The 14754-nt window shown below is 37.3% G+C and overlaps 1 protein-coding gene across 3 annotated transcripts in view; it reads left to right on the forward strand.

Moving 5' to 3' along the window:
* Positions 1 to 366: 366 nt before the first annotated feature.
* The window catches only part of BTBD10 (BTB domain containing 10), a 65860-nt gene continuing 51472 nt past the window's right edge, over positions 367 to 14754 (forward strand). Inside the window, exon 1 of one of the 3 annotated variants that reach the window (XM_087433187.1) lies at positions 367 to 562. The gene's annotated coding sequence lies outside the window, so the exon portion shown is untranslated. The remainder of the gene's footprint in view (positions 563 to 14754) is intronic. The other 2 variants (XM_014783135.2, XM_087433188.1) reach the window with 2 other exon arrangements.

Here is a 14754-nt window from a genome sequence, read left to right on the forward strand (position 1 = left end):
GCCTTCCCTGAGCAAACTTAGGGTCCCAGAGGTATTTCTCCAACGCTGGGCTGGAGACGCTGTCCGCTTTTTTCTAACGGTGACAGGAAGTCGAAGGAAGAACGTGGGATTCAAAGGTTGGGGATGCCTCTGCTCGCAGCCACTAGGCTCAAGGCTCGCTCGTGATCCCGAGCTGACGTCTGTGAGGACGGGCGCCTTCCACCCAGCGGAGCTAGCCCCCAGGCCGAACGCCCACCCCAGGCTGCCGCTCCCTCAACTGCCCTCACACTCGGCGCCCTGCCCACTCCTGGGCGGTGAGCCGTCATTCTCGCGAGAACGCAGGTAGCCTCGCCTCTTAGGACTGAGGGCTCTCGCGAGAAGAGGCTTAGAAGCCGGCCTGCAACCTGCCCCAGCGGGTCTGGTGGCCGCAGCCGCCTGAGTGGCCGCCACCACAGACACCTCCGAGGTTTCCAGTTGAGGAGGAGGCGGAGGTGTCGCTGCCCCTGGCCTTTGCCTAGGCACTCAGTGGACACTGAGAGGGGACTCCAGGTTCGAGGGTGACTGGACTCAGCTGGGGAACTCGGTGGGGGCGGCGCCGGAGGCTGGGCTTGGCGGGGGCGAAAGAGGAAGGGGGCGGACGGCGAATCTGGGCTGGAGAGCCGGGCAGCTGCGGCCAGGGTCGGGGCGTCCCGGACCCTGCTAGGGGGCCGTGGGTGGGTTCTGGGTTCCGGCCACTGGCACCGAATTCGAAGAGGCAGGGATGGGACTTGGGTTTCGGAGGTGCTGTGTTTGGTCGAGAGTCCCCAGGCCTTTCCCCGGGGCCGAAGGCGATAATACCCGCATCCCTCCCTCCCGGGGCAGAGTAACCCCGTGCCCCGCCCCTTTTCTGTCATCCTCGGGCTAAAGCAGCCACATCCTGAGAAGGGCGCATCACAGTAGGGGATAGGGAGGCAGGTACCCTCCCTTTGGGTGAAGAGGAGTGGGACCCCAATAATGTGCTGCGCGGTTTTGTGCTGTAACAGTATCACGTATTGTAAAGCTTTGTGTTCCCAAAACTTGCACAGAAAAGGTTCTTGTTTTTTTACCTCTTCTGATATAAGCCTCCTAACACCCTTTATCCTCGGGAATGGGGTGCGGGGAGGTGAGACATCACTTAGTAATTTGTTAATGTGGGGCAATGTGATCATCCCAGGGCCTCACAGATTTCCTACTTCTCTTTTCTACTCGGTATTTTGAGTTCATGATGAAAAGACACTAGTCCAGACATGCTGAAGCTAGAGCCTCATCTGCTTGTCACGTTGTGCACTTAGCATATAAAAATTATTTAAATTGTTAATCTTTGAGAGTCTTCATGCTTTTTTATTTGAGTTAATCTGAATGAAGCAGCGTGGTATATTGATTTTATTTAGACAACTGGGACCCCCTCCCTCTCCCCAACTCCGCAAATTTGGTCAAGATTTTTTAGAGAGGGGATTGGGGTAAATTTTGAATGAAATAGACTGTAGAAATTGGAATAAGAGATATATTAAGGAGTGCAGCCAAGGGCCAAAAAAATGTCTGTTTTTAAAAATTTCTTAAATTTTTTTTTCATTGCGGTAACATTGGTTTATAACATTGTATAAGTTTCAGGTGTACATCATTATACTTCTATTTCTGCATAGATTACATCATGTTCACCACCCAAAAAAATTTCTGTGCTGGAGAGCCCTTCCAGGACCGAAGTCCAAGTCTTGAAAAGGAGGACTGCAGTTGACATTTAAATATAAAGCAGAAAGCAATAGAAGATACTTGGGAAAGGATTTATAAAGCAGAAAGCAATAGAAAATACTTGGGAAAGGATTTGTTGGTGGTTTAAGACTGTTAACAAAGTGTGTGAGGAGAATTATTTTTGAGGGTGTAAATGTGTTTCATAAATTTCCCCAACATTTCTCAGAGTTTATGACCTGATTGTTATTGTTATACATAAAGAGAGTGGGAAGGGAGGTTCTGAAGTGTGGAATGTGGTAAGAACCCATGGAGTAACATTGTGTTCAATCAGGAAAGCTTTCAGTGAGCGTCTCAACAATGTTTTTGAGTTCTTTCATCTTTTTTTCTCACTCCCAAAAAATCTTTCAGATGGGCTTTTTACCTTCTGTATGTGACCTTTCCACCAGTCTGAATTTTCTTCTTTTCTCACCCTTTCTTCTAGCCATGCCAATTAAGTTGCAAACCATTACGGTCTGCTTTGTGGCTTTTTACATTTAGGTGACTTGGTGAAGTGTGGAAGTTATCTGGAAAATATTATGCACCTTTCAAAGGAATAATTTATGAATAGCAAACTCACGTGCCCTCAGGTACTAGGCAGATGAAAATGAAAATGAAAATGAGTGAAATGCACCAGAGAGTTTATGCCCCATCTAAGAGGGACATCCAGTTCTCATGTCCACCTGATTAGTGCCATACATGAGTATGGGCCCAGTTTTCAGCCTTCTCAACACAGGAAATCTAGATTTTGCTTGCAGTCTCTTGATTTTTAAAGATATCGACAACTAATTAAAACAATTAAAAATAACTTCGTGTGGCATAACCAAACCCAAACCTGTCAGTAGTTGTGTCTTGCTCTCCAGTTTAGGACCTCTCTTATAGGTCAGAATTAATAAATTTTACAACTGAAAAAAACAAAAGAGATTTAAAGCAATTATGCCGTTTAGTTTGGAATTTCAAACCTGGGAGGACTTGGGAAAAATGTCAAATCTAATTGAAAACAGTAAATAAGTTTAATAGTGAAGTTTAATAGCGTTTGAATACGGTAGGGCAAATTGAACTGGTACTTGTTAACATTTTAACTGTGGAAATAACTGAAGGAAAAAACCTCTCACTATTTATGGTTTAATAACTCAGGGTTCTGAGCAAAGCTAATTTATAGGTATCCTGTAAGGAGATCGATTTATTGAGAAGCCCTTTATTGTACTTGCAATTAATGTGTAAAATTAAATCCAGGAGCCCCTCTACAACTCATCTATGGTTTTGAATGTTTATTGTTTGCTATACCATTTCACAGTGTCTTCCCAGTCATTGACTTTTACTGGAAGCAATATTGATTCCTTGGGTTTTATTTCCTGGCAGATGGGGTGGGAGGAAGGGGAATCGGGATGGAAAAAATGGGATGGGGAGAGTGTGATGTGAAGCAGGCACTCATGTGCTTCTTCCTCACATTGTCCATTAAAAGACTGATTTGAGTTAACTAGGTTTTTTGGTAAGAAGAATAGGTACTTCGATTAAACACAGTGCCTTATACATGGTAGAGCTTAATGATACTTGTGGAATTGTACCCTGTGGATTAAACCACATTTACCCATTAGTGTGAAGTACTTTAATCACATAATCTGATTCATACTTAGTTGGGCTGTGGGGAATGGGAGTTTAGAGGTCAGACCTAAGACAGAAGTGGATCTTAGGCATAGAGAGGGCAAGATGAGAGTCTTTGATGGGAGTAAGGGTGAGAGAGGAGGCTAGGTGAGGGAGAGAGTTTTGAAAAGGAAGATGAAACGGTTAAATATCCTTTTGTCTACTGTGCAGTTTTACAAAGAGCTCTGCCTTTTACAGTTAAATTGATCATAACTCATGCAAGACTACATAGCATTTTGGTTTTTAATCAGGGCTACTTTGGGAGTTTGCAGACTTAATTTTCTTCTTTTAGCCCAGTGTTCTCAGGTCAAGCTAGTCTAATGTCTCTTCATCCAAATCCTGCCTCTCTCTGGTATAGGAAGTGGAACAGAGGGAAATATGTATTATGTTTGTGAGGTGTTCCTGTTTGAGAGTTTTAAAAACATTCTGAAAAATCTTTTGTGCATTTGTGGAGATTATATTTGTTGAGGGGGAAACATCATTTTCCTCTCTCTCGTGTTTCTACCATGACTTGTAAAGTAGGAAATTCTCTCTTGAAAGTAGCTTTCCCCCTTCTTTCTACCCCTTCAGATGCCTTCCCAAGGGAGGATTAGGTGAGACTAGAAGGGATTGAGTATGCTTTTGCTCAGTGCCTTCTGGTTCTACTTTTGGAGCTCCCAATTCTTAGGGGACCTCCCAGTTCTTTCTCCTCCTTTGTATGGTAGATACCTGAGCAGGCTGGACCCTATAAGGGAGAAGGGAATGGGACATCTACAGTTCTGAGTAAGTTCAGTTAAGTAATAAGTGTTTTGGCCACTAGTTTCAGCCATATTTTTATCTTCATCTGTCTGACTCCTTTATTTTATTTCTTTGTTGGTTATGAATTCACAGTAAGAAAGGAAGAGATTTATAGATGTTCATTAATGGAGGGAGAACTATTTTAAAAATTTTCTCTTCTTGGATAGAATGGTTATTACGGTTCAGGCTAATGTTGCATTTCCCCTACCATGGCTTTCTCTGGTTTACTTTGGCATCCTTGAAACTGAGACCTACCTTGCTAAGCATGTAGCAATCTAGAACTCAGAGATGGAAGGTAAACAATCAAAATTCAAAGAAATGTTCTCCGGGAGAGGATTATGAGGTTGGTAAATGTTAGTTGTAGGCAATGGGAACACAATGAGCTGAGTGCTTGAAATGGTAGAAACTTGAACATAAAAGAGGAAAGATTTTATGTCAAATATGTGACCTTATATCACAGATTTCTGAAGATTAGTAAGATGCTAAAAGGTATCTTTGCCAATAAAAGCATCTTTCTTTACCCTTAATTAATAGTTTAATTTTATTTTTCTGTTTAAAAATGCAATCTGATTACATGGTACTTATTTTTATCATTGCAGTTGAAATGAGTGATCTATTAGTGTTTTTGATCGCAAACTGAAATTAACATTTAGTATTTGGTTGGGAGTGAGAGTCTGTCATAGTGAATCACTGATTGAAATACTTAATTAGAAACTATGAATAACACTTTTCTAAGGTCATTTTAAATTGTAATCATACCTTTCTGCTTGAAATACCTTATTTGGGATCATTTAGATCGGAGATTAAAGCCAACTGTTAGCTTTATGACATAAAAATTACTTAACTTCATTAAACTTTTGTTTCCTCACATGAAAAATGGAGATAGAACAGAATTGTCAGGAGTTTAAGAATGAAATGAAATAAAATATATAAAAGTGCTATGTAAATAGTAAAATGACTATAACTTGTTAGCACTTCGTTCTGTGTTTATGCTCAAAAAATAGCATACTGGCCAGTGATCTTGCAACACATCTGTTAGGTAAATTTACATTTACATCTAGCTATCTTATTTGGAGGGAACAAGTTCAAATAGGTATTTACAGCCTTGCCAATATGACTTTTCGACTGGAAATTAAAGTTTTTTTCTTTTTCTTTATTCTAGTCAACATTGAACAATAAAAAGCTCTTTTTAAAGGGCCGCCAGGTGGCGTAGTAGTTAAGTTTGCAGCGCTCCACTCGCTCGGGATTTCGGGGGTTAGGATGCAGGCGCAGACCTACACACAGCTCATCAGGCCCCGCTGTGGTGGTGTCCCACATACAAAGTAGAGGAAGATTGGCACAGATGTTAGCTCAGGGACAGTCTTCCTCAAGCAAAAAGAGGAAGATTGGCAACAGATGTTAGCTCAGGGCCAGTCTTCCTCATCAAAATAAAAAAGCTCTTTTTCCTGCTTTTTATGTTGGCATCTATTGACTGATATCTGGTATTCTATGTAATTTGAATGCCAGATGGAATAGTAGAGAAAAGGGAAGGGAGAATAGATTGAAGAGAGAGATGGCATGGCATTTTAAAAGTCATCTATTAGGATACTGTTATCTACTTCTAGAAAATAAAACCATTTTATTTTTATTATTTTGGATTATTTCCCTTTAAGATCGTTGACTTTCATTGCTAGTAGCAGATGAGTAGAAAATTATCCTGAGTGTTTTATTTGCAGACTATATTAAATGTCATCTTAAAAATAAATTTTAAAACTCAGATAGCTGAAGAAGAATCTCAGGTGCAAAACTGTGCAAGAAAATGTTTTTATAATTTTCTCATTCTTGGGTGCTCATACAAATAGTGCTGAATTATTTTATTTTATTTTATTTTTATTTTTATTTTTTTGTGAGGAAAATCAGCCCTGAGCTAACATCCATGCTAATCCTCCTCTTTTTTTTTTGCTGAGGAAGACCAGCTCTGAGCTAACATCTATTGCCAATCCTCCTCCTTTTTTTTTCCCCCAAAGCCCCAGTAGATAGTTGTATGTCATAGCTGCACATCCTTCTAGTTGCTGTATGTGGGACGTGGCCTCAGCATGGCCGGAGAAGCGGTGCATCGGTGTGTGCCCGGGATCCGAACCCGGGCCGCCAGTAGCGGAGCGCGCGCACTTAACCGCTAAGCCAAGGGGCCGGCCCTGAATTATTTTAAAGGTAATTATTTCATTCAGGTTAGTTTGTTTTATACAATGCAGGATTGATTTTGATTTTCTCACATCTGGAGAGCAAGCAATACAGTCTACTCTGACCTTTTGGCTTTTCATTTGTTAATTTAGAGTTTTATTAAAGAAATTCCTATAAAATGGGTAACTGGGGCACTGTTGTTTCCTTCTTGTTGAATATTTGAAACTGCCTAAGTTTCTCTTTTAAAAGAGAATATTTAGTCATTAGAGACTAGTGGAATTATAAGACAATAATACTGAAAGTACTTTAAAATCATTAATACTGTAATTTTTGGAAGAGAAACCTGAAGTGCAGATTAAGCCCCCTTACCTGATTTTGATAAAAGGTATTGGCTGGTAGTGGGAAAGCTGAGACTAGAATATAAGACTCTTAGTCTTCTGAGTCTGAGTGGTTTATTCCAGTGATCTCCCTAGTGGGTTGCATGTTCTTCTGGGAGTGTATGAAAAACTTGCTCATTGTGCCATGTGAAGAAAACAACAGAACTTCCATTTATACTTATTTTTTTACTCTATCCCTTTTTCATTTCCATTTTTTGTGTATATGTGGTATATGCATAGTATTGGTATGAGAGTATATATGCATTATTCATAGACATATGTGGAGCTGTTCAACTTAGTTGAACTAAAAACATATTAAGAAAGGGAAAAAGTGTCATCTTTTAGAAGAAAAGTGGTGTGACATCTTTGATAATCTTTGCTTCCTTAGTGAATGATATTAACAGTAGACTTGAACGCTTGTTGATTTTGAAATTGTTTTACAATTAATACTTTGAAAAATTACTTATAAAAGTAGATTTTTTGGAGTAATTTCTTTCCTACTATAAAAGTAATGCATTGTATGCAATTTGGGACATTTAGCAAAGATCAAAGAACATGGCATCGTAATCCATGACCCAAATGATAATTGCTTCCAGTCACACACACACACACACACACACACCACACCCCTAAAGTTGGGATCATTCTGTATGTAATGACTTAAAATTTTTATTTTGAGAAATTAAAAGAAAATCTGAATAATATACAGCTACATAACTAGATTTAAAAATTAACATTCTCTCACTCCTCCCTCTCCTCCTTCTCCCTCTTACCATAAATGCTTTCGTAAACATATGTCTTAGGATAAAATTTTAAAAGTAAGGATTCTTGTGTCAAAGTGTATAATGCCCTCCAGGTTTTACAATTTATACTTCCACAAGCTTGAGTAGCCATTTTCCCAATGCTTTAGCTATCACTGGTTATCATTAAAACAGACAAACCTTTGACAATTTGATAGGTTAAACATCTCAGATTTAACTTGGGTTTCTTATATTACTAGTGAAGTTGAATATTTCTTCTTTTTCCCTTTTTTGGCTACTAGTATTCTCTTTGTAAATTGCTAGTTCATAAACTTTGTCCATTTTTCCATCATAGTGTTCAGATTTTTTAATATGGATTTATAAATATTCCTTATATATTTAAGATTTTAATCCTTTGTTTTATATTTTAAAAAAATTATAATAGTTTTTCATTTATATTTTATAGTTTGAAATTTTATGTAGTCTAATCTAATGCTTCTTAAAGGTGGTCTGCAGTCCTAATTCTGATCCCTGAGGAAGTTTTCACTAATGGTGGTTGAGAATGTTAGCATAAAGTGGCTGGCTGCACATTCCTGTTTCTCATACTAAAAGTCTTTGGCTTGATGGTGTTTTTCTTTGATTTGGGCTTAGAAATTCCTTCTGTATTCTGAGACATAAATATTCACTTATATTTTCTTCCTGATTTTTTATGGTTTTATGTTCTACTTTGAATTTTTTAATAATGTGGAATTTGGGGGAGATAAAATGTGAGGAAGGAAAGGAGCTTCTACTCAAATAGTTAACCAATTAATTTAAAACCTACCTATCTAACCTTGAGTCTATCTGTCTATCATTTATCTGTTTCTCTCTTAGTGATTTGAAATGCTACCACTAACACTTTATTTTCTGGGCATAGCATTTTGATGGGTTGTGTATTAAATAGTATGGTGGAAAAAACGCTGAATTTGACTGTAGAGATGTGTGTCTGAGTCCTAGTTTATTTATTAGCTGTGTGACGTTAGGCAAATAACATAATCCCTTTAAGCCAGTTTCTCAGTTTTTTAAAAGGGATCACCTTTACATAATAAAAGACACCTCTTGTGTCTTGTAGGATTGATATGTGGATTAGCATAGATAATATATATGACAATCCAACTTATTATCCAAGCCTCCCTGAGTTAGATGCTAGCATCTAGCCCCTATGCCTCCATCCTGCTTGAAAAATCTCACTGAATATTTTGCTATAGCTAATTTAGTGCTGAGGCATAGCTCTAATCTACTGCCAGTCTGATAACCTTCCCAAAGGTGGGTGGCTTGACCTTATTAAGGAACCTATTCTGATACATATTGGTCATTGCTTACTGTTCTAGATGGAGATATTTAATAAGAGGTGAATGAATTTGAGTGACGTGGCAACCCTATTCATCGCTACTAAATCTGTAGTTACATAAAAAGTGTACATCTACTGTTTTCTTTATTTAAACAAAACCAAAGAACCATAAAATGGTACAATTGAGAACATGGTAGTAGTAGGGTAGTAGGCCTTTTATTTATTTATTTAGAATATATAAATTATTACATGTTTCAAATATCAAAACTGTATAAAAAGAATACTCAAAAGTCTTGCTTACATTTATATTACTTTTACTCTATTCCCACTTTGCCCCTGTAGGTAATCATTTCTGTTAGTGTCTTGTTTATCCTTCTAGGGTTCTTTATGTAAAAATAAGCAAATATATGTATATTTATATTCATGTATATATGTATGTCTATATTTGATTTATTTACAAAAGGTAGCAAACTGTATACTGCTTGTTCTGTACCTTTTGTTTTTCCACCTAACAATATATCTTGGATATTAGTATATGGGGATCTTCTTTATTCTCTTTTATAGGTACATGGTATTTCATTGTGTGGATGTACCATATTTTATTCAGTTATACTCTTTTGATGCACATTCAGATTGTTTTCAGCCTTTTGCCGTTACAAAGAACGCCACAGAGAATATATATAGAATATTTCGTTTAGTATTTATAGAGTTGTATCTTCAGGGTGGATTCTTAGAAGTGGAACTGGTAAACATTTGTGTAATTTAGTTAGATATTGCAAAATTCCTCTCCATGGGGGTTATATCATTTTGTATTTTTCATTAGCAATGTATGAGAATGTAGAGAATGTCTCTTTCTTCACAGTCTCCTCAACAGAATATATGGTCAAAATTGGAAGTGTTAATTTGCATTTCTCTTACGAGTTAGATTGAGCATACTTTTATATGTTTAAGGCCATTTGCCTTTATTTTTCTGAGAATTGCTTGTGTCTTTTGTGCGTTCTGTATTTTTTGGAGGGAGGCTGTCTTTTCTTTCTCTTTTTAAAGAGCTCTTTATATAGTAAATATTTGTTTTTTAAGTTTTGTTTACTGTTTCTGCTGCTGTTTGCAATGCAAAGATGTTTATTTTTACACAGTCAAATAATAAAAGCTTTTCCTTCTTCCAGGTTGTAAAGGAAATCACTCATGTTTTTTTTTCTAGTATTTGTATGATTTCAATTTTTACATTTAGACAGCTGATCCATTTGGAATTTACCCTAGTATATGTGTGAGGTGTGGATTCAGTTTTATGTTTTCCCAAATATTTATCCAGTTGTCTCAATACCATTTATTAGTGTCTGTTTTTTTTTCAAGTGATTTGAGAAACTGCTTTATCGTATATCAAATTTGTTTACGCTTTAGAGGTCTATTTCTGGACCTTTCATTCTGTTCATTGATTCGTCTGTCTATTCACATACCAGTATTACAGACTTTTAGTTTTTGAAATAAGCCTTAGTGTTCTTTGAATATAAGAAGATAATTTTTATTTTATTAAAATAGAACACTACTGGGGGCTGGCCTGGTGGCATAGTGCTTAAGTTCGTGTGCTCGGCTTCGGTGGCCCGGGGTTCGCAGGTTCAGATTCCTGGCGTGGACCTATGCAGCGCTGTCAAGCCATACTGTGGCAGGCGTCCCACATATAAAGTAGGGGAAGATGGGCATGGATGTTAGCCCAGGGCCAATCTTCCTCAGCAAAAAGAGGATTGGCAGCAGATATTAGCTCAGTGCTAGTCTTCCTCACCAAAAAAAAAAAAGAAAGAAATACTATCTGTAATATTAAGACACAAAGATACGTAGAGTTTCTCTGTGAGCAAGTATTTTGTCTCGAGGCAAATTTTATATTCCTTAAAATGAAGCATTTAGAGGAAAAACAACTTTTTTGTTGGAGAAGGTTCTGCTATTCTGCCTCGAATTGTGCTGGCATATGTGGTAGTTACCGACCACATATGGGTATTTAATTTAAATTAATTAAAATGGAAAATTAAAAATTCATTTCCTTGGTTGTAGTACATTTCAAGTGCTTAATAGCCACATGTGACCGGTGGCTGCTCTTTGGACAGTGCAGACATAGAACATTTCCATTATCACACAGAGTTCTATTGAGCACCACTGCAGTTAGAACTTCAATCATTTTTAGGTCCTTTTCTAGCCCATTGAGTTGATGGCAGATGAACAAACAAAAATCTGAAAGGAATGAAAGGAAATGGGAATACTGAATGGGTCAAAATGGAACAGTTTAGTAAAGGTTATATAAAAAAATATGCTATAACTTATTTAAAAAGCCTCACAGAGGAAAAAAAGAAAACACTGTTTACAAATCTGACTTTGTTTAAAGGGTACTGGTTCTTAGGAGTTGAATGTAATCTCCTTTGATTTAGGAACTTTATCAGCTTATTGGAGATTTACCTATAATAAATTTTACGTCAAGGTGATTTGCTTCAACTAAGATGTTTTCAGTTTTGAAGGCAATACTATTTAGTCATAAAAGAAAAGGAAAAATAGGGACATATGCATAGAAAACAAAACATTAAGATTTTCTTTAGTATATAAAAAAAAATCATATGCCTTTTAGTGAGTTTTAAGAATTTAGCACTATAAACAGCATCTAGTTGTTTACAGTGCTAATCAGGTAATGTAGGTACTTAGAAAATGCTTAAGATATGGAAAGATTTTCAAACATATATCGAGCTGTTTAAGATGGGGAAAAAAAATAAATGAAATGTTTCTTGAAGTGTTAATGCCTTGAATAAGAAGTCGGCAGAATTTGAATAGAAATTCTATAAAAGTGATAAAATCAGTTAACTCAAATATTTTATCTCCAGGTCACCTCTGGAAGATCAAGGACTAAATATGCTTTGACTTTGGAAGTCTTACATTTTGGTGGATTAGATAAGGAGGCCCTTTAAATAGACAAAGTGTACCCTACTTTTAATGGAAATTCCATGCAATTTTATTAAATCTGTTTGAGTATCCCTAACAGTTAGCTAGATGCCTGAAAAGGTGCTGAGTGCCCAATGAATAAATTTTGAATGAAAGCATAAACCAGTTGAATTTGATATCATGGAACTAGTTACATGAAATTTAGTCAGATATAATCTAGTATAAAAATATCCTGAATAAAGTTCTCAGCTTTATTTACTTGTCTTATTTTAACTGCAGCAGATCAGAAAGGGACAAGCCTTGACAGTTGAAAGGGCTTCTATGAGATTTAGACAGCCAGCTTTGAGAATATTTTGGGGAAACTTACAGGTCATTTGATAATATCTTTAAAAATGTTTCCAGGGATAGTTGTTGTACTTTTCTACTTTTTTTTTGCTGAGGAAGATTCACCCCGAGCTAACATCTGTTGCCAATCTTCCTCTTTTTGCTTGAGGAAGATTTGCCCTGAGCTAACATCTGTGCCATTCTTCCTCTATTTTGTATGTGGGTTGCTGCCAACGGTGGTGTAGGTCCATGCCCAAGAACTGAACCTGGGCTGCTGAAGTGGAGCACGCCCAACTTAACCAGTGGGCCACTGGGCTGGCCCCTGTACTTGCCCACTTTTAATGCCACTTCCTTGGTGTATATTTCCCGAGAGCAAGTATTGGCATTGGAAATTGAATTGTTATGATTTTTGCTTGTTTGAGGGGGAGGTTTACATGATTGGTGCTCTTTACTGCAACTAAAACGTGGGTATAATTATGATACTATTCTTTTTAAAGATAAGCAACTAAGTTGAAGACTGCCTATAAATCTTCATAATTTGTATTTCCTTTGCACTCTGGGTTGTGTTAAATGAATTATCCTTCAATTTCTTTCATCTTAATTTAATTAATTAAAACATTTTGTGAAAGCTTACATACAAGTTGTACCAAGCCGTGGAAACACAAATATCAATCATACTTTGTTCTTGCCCTGAAAGATCTTACAGTTTAATGGGGGACATGTGGCAGAAACATTCTACCAATGCATAATGATGGGATTCAGGACATGGTACCCCAAAATATGGCACCTTGGCATGTTGAATATTTTAAGCTGAAGGAATTTGAGAAATGGCATGTACAGGAAGGACTTTCTGACCTGCCCCTGAAGCAGGTCATAAACCCTCATGTGAGAGGTGTCCTCCTTATACCCAGAGGACAGGAGCATCCTTAGCTCTGAAGATGAAGGGACACAGAGAGGAATCTGAACAACAGGACCTGCTAATAAGTTTCCCTCAGTTTACTACACTTAGCTCATAATCTTTGTCTTATCTTTCCATGACTTTCCACTCTTCATCAAACCTACCATAAGAACACTCAGGTTTAGTGCTTCAGGTCTTCATTTCCTTATGAAGGCTCCCGTGTCACATAAAACTTATCTTAAATAAATTTGTATGCTTTTCTCTTGTTAATCTGTCTTTTGTTACAGGGGTCCTAGTCGAGAACTTAGAAGGGTAGAGGAAAAAGATATTTTTCCTCCCCTACAATATGTATTGACCATATTTAAGCAATCAAAAACAAAACTATACTTGAGCAGTAAAATTAAACAAGGGAGAAAATTTCTGTAACAAAGCCACCTCTGAATACTTTATTGTAGACCCCCCTCCCCATATTATTATGAAAATAGCATGTGATATGTTCTTATAGTATAAGGGGTACAATGAAAAGTAAGTCTCTCTCTCATTCCAGCCTTTCCTCAGAGGCAACTAGTCATAAGTTTTATGTGATATTTGTAGACATTTTTAAAACATATACAGGCATGAGTGAGTGTTTGCATATTTATTTAAAAAAATACATATGGAGTACATAATGTATATCTGTACTTTGCTTTTTAGCTTAGCAATATATATCTTGGAATATTTTCCTTATCAGTATGTATCTGTCTGTCTATTTCATTTTTACTGGTTACATGATACTGTGCATATTTTTAACCAGTTCATTTTCGATGAACATTTAGACTGGTTATAGGTTTTTGCTATGACAAATAATGCTGTATATGTGTCAAGGAGAGAAAAGAGATGCTATGCGTTTGTATGTGTGTTACTATAGTGGTATATATAATTAGAATAAGGGCTGAGCAGAATCTTAAACTTTTAGTGTAATAGGAAAAATGTGTTCGACAATATGGCAGACAGACTCTAAGGTAGTTCCCATGATTTCTGCCTCCTGGTGTTCATGCCTTTGTATAATCCCCTCCCCTTGAGTGTGAGCAGAATCTGTGACTTCCTTCTAACTAAAAGAATATGGTAATGGGATGTTACTTCCCTTATTACAGTACATAAGACTCCATTTTGCTCTCAGACTTTCTCTCTCGCTGTTGTTGGCTTTGAATCCTCCATTTCCTTTGAATAAGGAAATGAATTGTTAAACAATCTCAGTAAGCTTGGAAGTAGATTCTTCCCCAGTAGAACCTCCAAATGAGGCTCTAGACATGGTTGACACCTTGACTGTAGCCTTGCAGAGGACCCAGCTAAACTATTCCATATTCCAGACCCACAGAAACTGAGATAATACAGTCATCCCTTTGTATCCATGAGAGATTGGTTCTAGGACCCCCCATGGATACCAAAATCTGTGTATGTTCAAGTCCCTTAATATAAAATGGCATAGTATTTGCATATAACCTACACACATACTCCTGTATACTTTAAATCATATCTTGATTACTTATAATACCTAATACAATGTAAATGCTATGTAAATAGTTGTCGTACTATGTTGTTTAGGGAATAATGACAGGAAAAAATGTCTGTACATCTTTAGTACTGATGCGAGCAACCATCATAGGCCTTTCCATCAGTGGTTGGTTGAATCTGTGGATGTGGAACCTGTGGATACAGAGGGTCAACTGTATATGTGTGTTGTTGTAAGCCACTGGATTTGTGGTGATTTGTTATGCAGCAAGGAAGCTGTTATGTCCAAAAGAGAAAAAAATTTTAAAAATTTAAGCTTCTTGGATATGGCAAGGATATTCTGAAAAAAATAACTGAAGGAGTTTTTGAAGAGGT

Source organism: Ceratotherium simum, chromosome 7, assembly GCF_057802395.1.
Source record: "Ceratotherium simum simum isolate JZ-2026a chromosome 7, ASM5780239v1, whole genome shotgun sequence".
Lineage (NCBI taxonomy): Eukaryota > Metazoa > Chordata > Mammalia > Perissodactyla > Rhinocerotidae > Ceratotherium > Ceratotherium simum.